General features: G+C 44.2%; 1 protein-coding gene across 1 annotated transcript in view; it reads left to right on the forward strand.

The window, feature by feature from the left end:
* The window catches only part of RAB7A (RAB7A, member RAS oncogene family), a 63,613-nt gene that overhangs the window by 28,943 nt on the left and 19,819 nt on the right, over nucleotides 1-14,851 (forward strand). The window lies entirely within an intron of this gene.

Below are 14,851 nucleotides of genomic sequence, written 5' to 3' on the forward strand. Positions count from 1 at the left end.
TAAGGGGGAAAGATTAAGGGAAGGGAAAACAATGGAAACTTTAAGGATTTCTGCTCACTGTTCCTCAAGATTTAGAAGGAATGTTGATGAGAGTTCCTGGGTCGCTCAGTCGGTTAAGCATCCAACGCTTGATTTTGGCTTCAGGTCATGCTTTGAGTTCGAGCACCACACCACTTTGTGCCGTACCACTTTGTTGGGCTCTGTGCTGGGCATGGAGCCTGCTTGAGATTCTCCCCCTCTCTGCCCCTCCCCTTCTCATGCTGGTACTCTCATTCTCTCTAGGAAAAAAAAATGTTTACTAGGATTTGTTCCTTTTCAGGCTCTTCTGTTTCAACACAATAAACTAAGCAAACCATGTTACTTATTATTTATTGCATACCCCTCCCACACTTAACTTTCTGATGTCTTAACACAGGCACAACCCTCTAAAACAAAAACAAAAGGTTGGGGGGAGGGAATTGTATAAGATGCAAAGGATTACTTAAATCTGAATGAGTAGTGAGGGCCTTCTTGCCTGGGGAGGGTCACTATTAACTATTAATCAACTGTTAGGCACACCTGACTTTGGAAGCTTTTGCTTGAGGCACCTCTGCTTGTTGAGGGTCCTTGGCAGGTCTATCAGCCCCTGGTGAAGTTGGGGAATCCTGGGGGTTAAGTAGCAGAAACTGTTGAACCAGATTGTGATCTGGTCAGAGGTGGTGCTCTAACAGCACTGCTTCAGGAAGCCACTCTTCCTCTGATGAGGAGTAGCCATCTCTTTTTAAAATGTTCTTTTATGGGGCACCTGGGGGGCTCAGTGAGTTTAGCGACTGACTTCATCTTGGGTCATGATCTCAGTTTGTGGGTTCGAGGCTTTGCGCTGACAGTTCAGAGCCTGGAGCCTGCTTCATGTTCTCTGTCTCCCTTTCTCTCTGCCCCTTCCCCACTCATGCTGTCTCTTTCTCAAAAATAAACATTAAAAAAAATTTTTTTAAATAAAACGTTGTGTTATGGGGGCACCTGGGTGGAACAGTAAAGTAAGCTAGAGAAAACAAAATGTTAAGAAAATAGAGAAAATATATTTACAGTGCTATACTGTAAAAAGTACACACACAGTTCAAAGCTGTGGTGTTGAAAGTTCGAGTCTATTAGCTCTATCTGTTCTTTTGGTTGACCTAATACAAAATAAAGTAGATATTATCACGACATTTCACCCCTAAATGCTCAAGTCTTTTCATTTTCAATGTGATCCCTTCGCCTCCTCCCTTTTATGTCATTGACTTTGAAAAGATCAAGCCAGGGGTACCTACGTGGCTCAGTTGGTTAAGCCTTGGACTTTGGCTCCGGTCACGATCCCACGGTTTGTGGGTTTGAGCCCCACGTCAGGCTCTTTGCTGACAGCTAACTCAGAGCCTGGAGCCTGCTTCAGATTCAGATACCACCCTCTCTCTCTCTGACCCTCCCCTGCTCACACAGTCTCTCTCTGTCTCTCAAAAATAAATAAATAACATAAAAACTTTTAGAAAAGATCAAGCCAACTGTCTTAACAGAATGTTCCACATTCTGGGATTGGCTGGTTGCATCCTTTGATATTCAGTATTCCTCTAGCCCTGGTATTTTTTGTGCACTGAAAAACTTGGGTAAATTTAGGTTTCATGTTTTTGACAAGAATATTTCATAATGTCTAATTGTCCCACTGTTGGTGCAGATAAGTTTAATCACTGTATGAGGATAGTCCCAGTTCTGTACTGCTCTTCCTTCCCAGCCTCTGTGGTTAGGAAGTGATCTGTGAAGTGCTATTTCCACGTCCACTTTTTCTTCCTAAAAAATCCAAAGACAGATAATTTTTTTTTACATAAATGAAGCAAATACACTACTCTTTTCCATGAAATATTTGAGAACTTTGTGATTTAATTTTTTTAATGTTTATTTATTTTTGAGAGATGGAGAAAGACAGAGCATGAGTGGGGGGAAGGGCAGAGAGCGAGAGGGAGACACAGAATCTGAAGCAGGCTCTAGGCTCCTAGCCATCAGCACAGAGTCTCACAGGGGGCTCATACCCACAAACCGAACTCATGACCTGAGGCAAAGTTGGATGTCTAACTGACTGAGCCACCCAGGTACCTCAAGTTTAAAGTTTCCTGAGGCTGGGCTTTTTCCCTCTGGAGGAGCTTGAACGACACAAGCCTTTTCATCTCTGGGTGTGCTAGACTCCCAGTGTGAAAGGTGCAGTTGCAGAGCTCACTGAACATTCACAGTGTGAAGACTGCACTCTCTACTCTCTTCAGGTCCATACCTTGCTTTGCTAGAGAGAATCCTGGTGAGCTCGAGAAGAGGAAGCTTTCTATCAGTGGCTGCTACGTGCTCTTTTTTTCTAAGCCTCTCTTGTGTTCCTGCGCCTGTCACTTAGATATTCCTAGTTTTTAGGTCTTTTTCTGAATAATTCTTCACTCTCTAGCCATGTTTCCTCTCTTCCCTTCTGAATTCCTAAGGGGAACTGCATTTGATTGAATACTTCATCCATTCTGTTGGCCATTTGTATATTTAGGTTCCATCTTGGAGACCGTTCTCTGTCACAAGTGTCTTGGCTGAGGCACGTTGGTATCTGAAGGCTATGTTTGCTTGTTGTAGAGGTTCCTTTTTTTTTTTTTAATGTTTATTGATTATTGAGAGACAGAGCATGCCAGAGCATTAGCTTGGGAGGGGCAGAGAGAGGGAGACACAGAATCCGAAGCTGGTTCCAGGCTCTGAGCTGTTAGCACAGAGCCTGACACAGGGCTCGAACCCACAAACCATGAGATCATGACCTGAGCTGAAGTTAGATGCTCAACTAACTGAGCCACCCAGGCACCCCTCTAGATGTTCCTTTCTTGACTGGACTCTTGCTGCTGCTTTTCCTATCCTTAAATATTAAGAAAGGGTATGTTTTAATTTTCAGTTCTTGGAGTTCGTCTCAACAAGAAGAGTGAATACTAAAACATGTTCTGTAATTGCACTGCTCAAAGGGTAGTCTCACAGCAAACTGAGCTGGAGAATGTTGTGTGTACTGGGTTAGTAAGGGACTCACTCCATTTTGCCAGGAGCTGGTAATAGGTCCAGGAATTCGAGAGGTGGGGAGATAGTGACCTCAATAGTAATGAGCTGCCGCCACTTAACGGTAATGTACCAGACTTCGGTGTCTCTGGTTCCTTCATTCTCATTCTTCGTGGAAGCACAGGAAGATAAACCTATCCACTTTTTACAGATTTAGGAATTCAGTATAAGACCCTAGAAGGAGATTATTTACCTCAACTTACACAGGTGGTTAGTTTCAAGACCCTGATTTGAACCAGAGCCTCTCAGGTCCCAAAGCCCCTTGGTTGGTCTGTTATCCCAGAGTTCCTCTTGCATCTGAATAAGGAGCCAATCTAACTCCTTTTGGGGGAAAGAGCACTGAGAACACCACCAAAGCCTTAGCATTCCGACCAGCCTTTGTATGACCAACTATGGATTATTAGGAATCTCATCGCTCCTCAAATTCTCTCCTTAAGAGCTTGCTTTTTACCTCTGAGGATGAAACAAACACACTTAAAACTTTGTTAGAACTGTTAATTGTTAGGTCTCTGATAGTTTTCAAGAATGGGTAGGATTATGATTGTCATTTAAATATGAAACAAACACATCAAAGATTTTGCTTAACTCATTAATTGAAGAAAGGGGGAAAATGTTAGAACCAGTTAAAAAAAAAATACAAAGAAAAGACTTGAGTGTAAGTCAGTAAAGTTGAGAGGAACATGCAAATGCACACAAAACTAGCTCTTCCTCAGGGGAAAAGAGACTCCAGCTAAAATTTGTGTATCCATAGACATAGATTTGCACTACCACTTAGCTGTCTACAACTTAGAGTTAGTTGGTCACAGGCATTGGAAGGCTAGAGTCCAACCAGAAGGAAGTGCTCTAGATATGGAGTCAAAATAATGCATAGTTTCCTGCTGGAAACATACATGCTGTTTTTAATTTCAGGCTTACTTACAGAATATGAAAATCTATAACACTGTTCTATTTTATTTTCTTTAATATTAAATTTTTTACAAACTTGTTTGAAAATGGTCTGGGTGAGGAGGCTTTGTGAATATAAGTCCCATTGATTGCATATTAGGCCTAATGTATTCATGTATTTTGGATACATGATATGAAGCTTTATTTTAAAGCTGATGTACTAAAAAAAATAAAAAATAAAAAAATAAAGCTGATGTACTTAGATGCATTTTCTGGTTTGAGGTTGATAGCCACCCAGCTTCAGCCCTTCAGACAAGTGGTCAGACTGGGATTCCTAGGATCTGACTTGAAGAAAGAATCTTAATAGTGGTTAAGAGTTTGCTGCTGTAACTTGTGTTTCCCCTAGAGGTAATTTCCCCTCCTTCCTTCTAATATCGGAGAGAGAGAGAGATGCTGTATAGCCATAGTTTTTTATTCCTTTTATCTATCTGTTAGAAAGAAAACGGAACTGGGGCACGTAGGTGGCTCAGTCAGCTAAGCATCCGGTTTCGGCTCAGGTCGTGATCTCACGGTTCGTGGGTTTGAGCCCCATGTTGAGCTCTGTGCTGACAGCTCGCTCAGAGCCTGGAGCCTGCTTCAGATTCTGTATCTCCCTCTCTCTCTGATCCTCTCCTGCTCAAGCTGTCTCTCTCTCTCTTTCAAAAATAAATAAAAAACATTAAAAAGATTTTTTTTTTAAAGAAAGAAAATGGAACTGAGTATAAAGATCATACTGGCTTTGTTCAAGAAGTCCTGAATGAGGCAGCATCTCATCTAGCAGACAGAGAACTCTGAGGAGCTGTACAAAACGAAAAGACTTTTACAGGTAGAAGAGAGTGGGACAAGGAAGTTAAACTGGTAATAAGTGGATTGGTTGGGAGAAGATCACTTTCCTTTAGTGGGTGGCAGGGGTCTGTCGGGCAGTTACCTCACTAGTGCTGACCAAGTCATTCTTGACTGACTGGTTTAAGGTTCCATTTCTGGGAGAGACCAGAACTGTAATTAAGTTTTCAGTTTGGTGATGCTGGGCTTAGCCAAAGTGACTTCAGTTTGTATTGTCTTTTTTTTTTTTTTTTTTAACACATCTTTGGAGAGGTGGAATTGGTAGTGGTGATACAAAAGTTGAAGTTTACCTTTTCAAAGAAACAGACCAGTCTTCTAGATGGACCACCTTTGGAACTAAAGGGCTCTTAGATATCCCGGAGACCCAGCAGCCATTGAGAGTCCTATGGCCTTCAGTTGAATGTGTGAGGAGTTAGGCTGCCGTGCAGGGAGAATCTGATTGGGGCACATCCACCAGAATAGCAGGAATGCTGGAGAGGAAAGGTGGTACTAACACAGCCTTGACGTTTGTAGAGTGCCGTGGTTTTGGCCACTGCTTGTGTTAAGGGGAGACTGGTAGACTGCCTCGCTTTCCTGGGGCTCTCCACCTCACCCTCATTTGAACAGCGTTTTGTCTTGGTCAGTTCTGGTTATATCTGTCTGCCCTTAGTCCCCACCCTCTCTCCTAGGAGGGAAACGGACACATTTGCTGTCTGACTGCTGTAACCCACCCTGCCTCTTTGATTTCTTTCCTTCCTTCTTAGTGGCAGTACCCTGCCACATTGCCTAGGTTTCCCAGTTTGAGTCCTCTGGGTCACGTGTCCCGTGAATGGCGGGAGTCAACTTTGACATCCAACCGTAACACATATGGTACTACATTTATGTTATTTGTTATACTTGTTCTGGAGCTTTAAAAAATTCCTATGTGGAGACAGGTAATCATTAATCTATTACTCTGACATCTTATTTCAGGAAATGGTTAGGAAGAAGTTGTTTTGGAACATAAATTGAGCCATGTGAAACACCTCAGTTCTCCATGGTTCTTATAAAAGCTCTTGAGAGTAAAATTCATGTGAGTGCCTTATGAAATTGCATACAGTTCCTAGTAGGACCTTCTCTGATCTGATGAAACTGTCTAAACTGTCACAGGCAAAGTTTCACATCGTATCAGGGAAGGGTTTTAAGATTTGATTGATAGCTCATAATTTCACCTGGTGCCGGCAAGGAATCGCTAAAAGCTCTTCCGGTTGATCAGTGCTCTTTGTCTCTGGTCCTTGTGTTCTTAGGTTATCAACAGTAGTGCATGCTTTGATTTGAACATTTCTTTGCGCCTGTGCTCACTTTTCCTGCAGGCCAGTGATTCTGAAACCATTAACTGAAGCTCAGCCTCAGCGGGGTGCAGAGAACCTAATATAGTGTTTGCACCCCCCTGGTCTGCCAGGCCAAATAGATGCAGAGATTTCAAAGATGATGTGATGCAGCATTGTCCTGCTGTGGTACCCTGATGAAAGATGCAGCAAGCTTGCTGTTGAAGAACCAGTATGTTTATTGTGTGGTCAAGAATGAAAAATGGGGGGCGCCTGGGTGGCTCAGTTGGTTAAGCCTCCGACTTCGGCTCAGGTCAGATCTCACGCTAGTGGGTTCGAGCCCCGCGTCAGGCTCTGTGCTGACAGGTAGCTCAAAGCCTGGAGCCTGCTTCTGGTTCTGTGTCGTCTTCTCTCTCTGCCCCTTCCTACACTCATACTCTGTCTCTGTACCAAAAATAAATAAACCATTAAAAAAATTAATTAAAAAAAATGAAAAATGGTAGATTATAGGTAAGCCAGCCAGGAATGGGCATAAATTGAGATTTGAGATGTTTGAGGACTGTGTATTAATACTGGTGAAATGCTCTAGAATTGTTTAGACAAGGATTGTACTATGGAACGTTCTGTGATCATGGAAATGTTCTGTGTCTGCACTGTCCAGTGTGGCTAGTGTGGCTGAGGAACTATATTTGACTTCATTTAATATCATTTATTTAAAATTTTTTTTAATGTTTTACTTATTTTTGAGAGAGAGAGCGCATGAGCAGGGAGGGACAGAGAGAGAGGGAGACACAGAATCCGAAGCAGGCGCCAGGCTCTGAGCTGTCAGCACAGGGCTCGACACGGGCTCAAACCCACAAACCATGAGATCATGACCTGAGCTGAAGTCAGACACTCAACAGACTGAGCCGCCCAGGTGCCCCTTCATTTAATCTCATTTAAATAGCCACCTGTGATTAGTAACGATAGTGTGTAGGACATTTTGTAACTACTGTATAGGACATGGACACTGTCCCAGCAGTAGTTGTTTACCAAGCTTTCATGTGCAGTACACACTGTTGGAACTGGGAATTCAGGGATAGAGAGACTGCCTTCAGGGAGAGCTTGCCTCTTCCTCCATCCCGTTAGGTGACAGGCAGGCATGCAGGCAGTCATGGTTCAGTATGATTAAAAAGGGGCCATGGGATCCAGATGCCCTGGGGTTTGGGGAGTGGTGTCCCGGAAGACCAGGCTGTCACGACTCCCTCGACATCGCCCCCTCTCAGATGAGCAGGGTCCTGGGTACACAGTGGGGGAATGGTGGTGGCATGTCACTTGAGACACAAGGCACATCGGGGTGAAGATGATGCCTATTTTGGAGAACTGTTGCAAGGTTTCACTGGTGCATCTAGAGTGCCTGTGGGGCAGGCAAGGCTTTAGCTTTCCTGTGCCAGCTCCAGCCTTGGCGGAGTCATGCTCTCGGGCCCTGTAGGTGTCGCCGCAGGCATCCTTGTTGTCGTGACCCCAGACAGCTCTTTTTAATCCCTCTGAGTCAAGCTGCTCCACAAACCTGACCCCTCACAGCCATGCTCTTTTCATTTCAGCCTTTAACATCTCCCACTGGGCTTCCTGAGAACTTCTCTGAAGCTAGTAAGGAATGGAAAACAAGTAAAACTTCTGACCAATTAGTTCTGACACATTCAGCGCTGCTTCTTAGGCATTGTGGGTACAGCTGTTCAGTCTTTCTTTTGAAAATGTTCCAGTATTGGGGTGCCTGGGGGGCTCAGTCAGTTAAGCGTCTGACTTCGGCTCAGGTCATGATCTTACGGTTCGTGAGTTCAAGCCTCACATTGGGCTCTGTGCTGACAGCACAGAGCCTGGAGCCTGCTTCTGATTCTGTGTCTCCCTCTTTCTGACCCTCTCCCCCTCACACTCTGTGGCTCTCTTCAAAAATAAATAAACGTTAAGAAAAATTTTTTAAAAAGAAAATGATGCAGTATTTCTGCGGATAGTGTTCTCTCCCTTGCCGTACAGTGCTCTTAAAGTGCTGTATTTATTCTGCCCTGTGTAATGATGGCCTTGCCTATCAGACAGCGAACCTCTAGAAGGCAAGGCCAGCCATCTATTATTCTTTGTACTGCTGTGTGTGTCTGGAGAATGCTGACAGTCCCATTTTAGTACAGGTATCTAGACCGAAGTCCTAAAATCCTAGCACAAACAAGCCTTCCCTCAGCAGTGAAATTTGAGATACAACTGAATACAGTGTATCTTAAAAAAAAAAAAAAAAAAAAGGACCACATGTCTCTCAGTTGGGAGAATAGCACCTGATTCTTCATCTTGGGGTTGTGAATTTGAACCCCACATTGGGGGTAGAATTTATTTTAAAAAAGAGAGAGAGATTCCACAGCAGGATTACTACTCCAGGCCCTCTAGTAGGAAGAAAGGAGAATATGATAAAATTCGACTGAGCTCATATTTTTCCTAGACTTGAAAATCCCTATAAGCTGTAACATGAAGGTAGTTGAAATATGAATTTCAAAACACATGTTCCTGATCAGATTCCTGTCTCTCTAAAAGCAGCGACTTTTGAACCTTCCAGGGCACAGACTGCTCCTGCAGGGCAAGACATTGCACAGCCTCTGCCCACTGCCCCAGCCATCTGTCCCATGCGTGGGCTCCCTCTTTGGGCAGGTTCCACTCTAGGTTAGTCATTGCTGAGTTCTGCCCATAGCATCTCTTCGTTTATTCTGTGGATGTAATGGAAACTGGAGGAAGGAAGGCTTGAGTCTGTCTTGGGCCCTGGAGAGGCTAAAGGAGGCTTCTTGCTAAAGGCACTCTTTGACCTGAAAGGGCAAAACTGGCTACAAACTCTGGGGCCCTAGGGATAGAGAACCTAGATTTAAGCTTTTACGGTTATTCTGAAATACAGTTGTTTTGAAAGAAGGGCATTAGAAATCAGCCAGCCAAGGGACTTGATTCAATAAAAACAAGACAAAGGTTAGTTAAAAGTAAGAGTGGCTTGCTTGTCTGAATGCCTGTTGTACACCCAGACATAGTGATTCTTCTGACACCCTGGTTGCTAAATTCTGCTTTCCAGCCTAATCCTGGTGTCTCAGTTTCCAGAACACCAGCACTATGCTAAGCTCCCCGAGTGACTTCATGATTCCACAGAAAGGGCTTTTGTCAAAGCCCTCAGCCCCTTCCCTCCTTCTTGCCAGCTGGGCAGCCTTTCCACTCCTGCCCCCCGCCCAGACGGGCCTTCTCCTCTCTCATGCCTTACATCCCCTCCTGGAAGTGTGACCTCCGACTTTTTTCTCTCCTTCGTTTTCCTGTACCTGCCCCTGGTTCTTGTCCCATCTGACCGTGGGGCTTCCAAACAACTCCAGTTTCCATCTTTCACGTTTACTTTTTGGAGGGACATTTTTGCTACCGTTTGAAATTGTGTCTTCAATTTTATTTGTTTGTTTATTTTTGAGACACAGCATGAGCAGGTAAGGGGCAGAGAGAGAGGGAGACACAGCATCTGAAGCAGGCCCCAGGTCCAAGCCGTCAGGACAGAGTCCAACACAGGGCTCAAACCCATGAACTGTGAGAGTATGACCTGAGCTGAATTCGGATGCTTAACTGACTGAGCCCCCCAGGCACCCCTTTACTTTCTCTCTTAAGCTGTTCAACAGAACTGTGGGAATCCAAACTCCTATTATCCCTCTCCCTTTCTTTCTCAAACTGATCTTTATTTAAAAAAAAATTTTTTTTTAATGTTTATTTTTTAAGAGAGAGAGACTGTGAATGGGGAAGGGGCAGAGAAAGAAGGAGAGACAGAATCTGAAGCAGGCTCTAGGCTCGGAACTGTCAGCATGGAACCCGATGTGGGGCTCGAACTCATGAACTGTGATATTATGACCTGAGCTGAAGTTGGAGGCTTAACTGACCAAACCAGTCAGGTGCCCCTCAAACTGATCTTAAAACAAGTTACTTTGGGGGGCATCTGGCTGGCTTGGTTTGTAGAACATGTGACTTTTGATTTCAGGGTCATGGATTCAAATCCCATATTGGGTGTGGAGCCTACTCCAAAAAAAAAAAAAAAAAAAAAAAGGCAGTCTCTAAGAGACAGTCTCTGTCTCTCAAAACTAAATAAATGTTTTTTTTTTTAATTTAAGTTACTTATCTGGGGCGCCTGGGTGGCTCAGTCAGTTAAGCCTCCGACTTCGGCTCAGGTCAGATCTCACATTCGTGGGTTCGAGTCCTGCATCAGGTTCTGTGCTGGCAGCTAGCTCAGAGCCTGGAGCCTGCTTCGTGTTCCGTGCCTCCTTCTCTCTCTGCCCCTCCCCCTCTCATGCTCTGTCTCTCTCTATATCAAAAATAAATAAAACATTTAAAAAATTTATAATAAAAAAATAAATAAAAATTTAAGTTACTTATCAAAGTCATAACATAACTTTTTATACAGGTTGGGTTTTTTTTGTTGTTGTTTTTTGTTTTTTGTTTTTTGGTTTTTTTTTGGTTTTTTGGTTTTTTTGATTGTTTTTTTGGAGAAAGAGAGAGAGCATGCCCGCAGAGGAGGGCGGGGAGAGAGGGAGACACAGAATGCAAAGCAGGCTCCAGGCTCCAGGCTCTGAGCTGTCAGCACAGAGCCCGATGGGGGGCTCAAACTCACAGACTGTAAGACCATGACTTGGGCCGAAGTTGGAAACTTAACCTACTCAGCCACCCAGGAACCCCTCTATAGGCTTCCATTTTAGAAGGTATGTGCTGTGTTTCCAACCAAAGATTTCTATGGCAGCAAAACAGTTGGCTTGCCTTCAAACCAAAACTGATGATCACAGATGTTTATCAAGCCTGAATCTGGTACACATTTGCCATACAAATTTGTCACAGCGTTTTTTTTTTTTTTTTAATTTATTTTTGAGAGGCAGAGACCGCGCGATCAGGGGAGGGTCAGAGAGAGAGGGGGAGATATAGAATCTGAAGCAGGCTCCAGGCTCTGAGCTAGCTGTCAGCACAGAACCTGACGCGGGGCTCGAACCCACAAACTGTGAGATCATGACCTGAGCTTAAGCCAGACACTTAACTGACTGAACCACCCAGGCGCCCCTGTCACGGTATTTTTATTAATGAAAAGAAATTTGTACATTCTTGATTTTTCCTCCACGTATTCCTACTCCCTTCAAAGTATGATTGCATTTACAGTGTGATGTTATGGAGAATCTCAAATATGTACAAAAGTAGTGTGAACAGTGCTGTGTGCCCAGTTGCTCAGCCTGTCCCCAGCTTGTCCTGGTCCTGGCTCTGCACTCCTCCTCACCCTCTGGTCTACTTTGAAACACGAAATGCCTTTTTGATCTTGGTGGGCACCCAGCGTAGTGGCTGAGGTGAGGAAGGTCTCTGTCATTGGTCATGGGCTCCAGTCTCACATCTGAATATTTTACGAGCTTCCATCTCCTGTGTCAGAGAATAAGACCTGACGGGCTTGCTGTATTGCTGCATGACCTTAGTGAGGTCTGCAGCCTGGTGCCTTGTGCAGAGGGCATTTGGGAAGTGGCCTTTATTTTGTGCTCTTCCCATAGGCTCTGCCCTTCACCTGTTTAGGCCCTCACCTGATTCTTCAGTTTGGAAAGTTAAAAGGACGGTAGACGTTACTGGTCAGGTTGAGAACAAGCACCGTAAGTAGTATATGTCTGCAGATGCCTTCCTGGTGTCTCCCCTGTAACCTCCTCCTGAATTTTACCAGTACATGTTGCTTGCTTACCTCACTCTGAGCCTTCTGTTCATTGGTTTTGAGGACAAGGTGACTGTTGGGTCGTCTTTAATGGTCAGGTACAGAGCATGGAGTCTTGGAAGAGAATGGGATGGAGCATGCTGCTTAAAGTTGAGAATGGTACTTTTGAATCTGCTCAGAAGCCTACAGCTTCTTGAATGTGTGTCCCCATGACACTTCCTTCTCAGGACTATGTTTGCACGGTGTATGCAGTAAATTAAATTATAGCAGGTGAAATAGGCAGAGCCCATCAGACAGCTGAGAGGTCCCTGGTTGACACGTGGGCCCTGCTCATCTCAGAAACGTAGGCAGAGCCAGTTGGCCCTCTGTGCAAGCTGTATGATTTAACAGCGATTTGTGCTAGTGGTAACCGGGGTGTGGTGAGATGGAAATACTAGTTCAGTGTCGGTGTGGGTGTTAATAAAGCTGTTCTGGGAAATAATTCATCAGTATGTTTCAAGGTCCCTTACATTTTTCATACTATTTTGCTTAGTGATAACACATTTGTGTGTCTGCCCAGGTTATGCTGACAGATCACATACTAGGTTCATCACATAATTAAAAATAACTGGCTTAACAACATGGGAATGAGCAGGACTATCCATATGCTGAAATAAATCATGCAGCCTTTATGTTAATAACGTGGGAGGATATTTAATATACAAAAAAAAAAACAGGATGCAAAGTTACATACGGTATAATCTCAACCATCTGAAGGAACACTGGAAAGACCTGTACTCTGATGCTAATAGATGAAATTTTGGGTGCCTTTTTGTCTTTGTGTCATTCTTTTGTGTACCTTTCTGAATTTTCTACAATTCGGTACTTTCATTGGGAGAGAGGAGACAGGGTACCAGAAAAGTCAGCTGTATGATTAGTATCTTCCTGTTACAAGTAGGCGGCTCACTATCAGTTGGTTTAACTGTCCCAGCCTTGTTGCGTCTTTAGCGTTTGTTCACATATTTAGTGCTGTCATTGTATCACACACATATGCAAATCACAACAGCAGTTACAACCTCAGGTCAGTGGTTTCTAAACCCTGTGTGTGTGCTCAGTTGCCAGAGGGAACTTTTCGCAGTGCCTAATTGAGGACTGACTCCCCGACCCTGTGAAACAGAATCCTCTTTGCTGTGAGAGCTGGTATCACAGAGAGGCATGATGGTTGAGTGTTGGGCCCGCACTGACACACCTGATAATTCCACTTATGTCGTTCAATTGCTGTATGACCTTGGACATGGTACAACACCTGGTTCACTTTCATCCCCTGCATTTTACACTGTTGTCTTAAATGCTCCAGTAGGCGCAGTCGGTTAGCGCGAGGTACTTCTACACTGTTGTCTTAATGGCTTTGCAAACGCGTTGCTTTCAACTTAATACTGTACTTCCTTAGAGCCTTACCTCCACTTGAGTGCAGTCATTGTGAGTTTGCACTTACCACGCAAAATCACAGTGGCCCACTGACCCCCAGCTTCTTCCCCTTCTCTTCTGGTCTAGTTTTCCTTATATCAGTTCTTTGTTTTCACTGCCCTCCACCTGACCACTCTAGGTCAGGCCCTTTCTGACCTCACTGACCCTGCCAGCCCAGATCGCTTTATTTTGAGAGAGAGAGAGGGAGCAGGTGAGCAAGAGGCAGAGAGAAGTGGGACTTGAGCACACCCGAAGCAGGGAACGAACTTACCCGATGTAGGACTGGAACTCACAGACCATGAGATCATGGCCTGAGCCAAAGCCAGATGCTTAATGCCTGAGCCACCCAGACACCCTGCCCAGACCCTTGAACAGTATTTTCCTGACCTTTTTATTCACTTGGGCTTTTTTTGTTGTTGGCCAGTTGGCTTCTCTGTTTCAGAGATGAAGAAAGTGATAACTCCAGGCTAATAGAGGAAAATTCTAGCTATTAATTTATTACACAAGAAAAATTATACTTGGAAAGAATTGAGTCAGCATATGGAATACTGTTAGTGTTTGCTCAAAAAAAAAGTGCTTATTGGGGTGCCATGGTGGCTCAGTCCTTTGAGTGTCCGACTCTTGATCTTGGCTCAGGTCATGATCTCACAGTTTATGAGTTTGAGCCCCATGTCAGCGCAGAGCCTGCTTGGAATTCTCTCTCCCTTTTTTCTTTGCTCCTACCCCATTCAGGCTCTCTCTCTCTCTCAAAAAAAAGAAATTAATGTAAGAAACTGTTGTTTTTTATGTGCTTATTCTTCCAAGGAAATCATTCCAAAACATATTGATGAGGTTTGGTTTTAATGCAGAAGGAAAGGGGCGTTTCAGTCATTTTCTTATTTAAGTCATATGCTGCTGTTGGGGCACCTGGGGGACTCAGTCGGTTAAGTCTCCAACTTTCAGTTTGAGGGTTTGAGCCCTGCATCGGGCTCTGTGCTGACAGTACAGAGCCTGTTTGGGATACTCTCTCTCCACCCCTCCCCGACCCTACCCCATTTGCTTTCTCTCTCAAAATAAACTTTAATAAGTTTATTAAAAATAATTTTAAAAAATGAAGTCCTATGCAGTTAGCCACTGCAACTGTGGGTGCAGTATAAATTTGGAAAATCCTTCAGGAAAGTGAGTTAGTGAAAGTCATGAAAATGTTTATACTTTTGATTCAGTAACCCCATTCCTAAATAACATCTGCAAGGTAAATTTAACACAACCTTTTTTCCTGTGTGAGAATTTGACCTTCGGTTAACTTTGTTTTCCGGGAACCTGATGAAGGTAGTTTGTCGCCTCTGTTGCTGGGCACTGTGGCTTTTGTGTCCTGGTTGGTAATTGCATCTGGGCAGGGAGAGGCTGTGAGCACTGACGGCCCCCATGCTTGGCCATCCCAGAGCACAGTGGCTCTTGTGCTAAATGTGTCCAAAGAAGCTGTTCAAAGAGATGACTGATGCCCCTCGGCAGTGAAGGGGGTTTAAGGCAGGGGTTGAACCCACACAGCCTACCTGTCCCCACCATCTGCTCTGTGGACTTGCACGAGCAGCAGCAAGCTGTG

Source organism: Suricata suricatta, chromosome 12 (genome assembly GCF_006229205.1).
Source record: "Suricata suricatta isolate VVHF042 chromosome 12, meerkat_22Aug2017_6uvM2_HiC, whole genome shotgun sequence".
NCBI lineage: Eukaryota > Metazoa > Chordata > Mammalia > Carnivora > Herpestidae > Suricata > Suricata suricatta.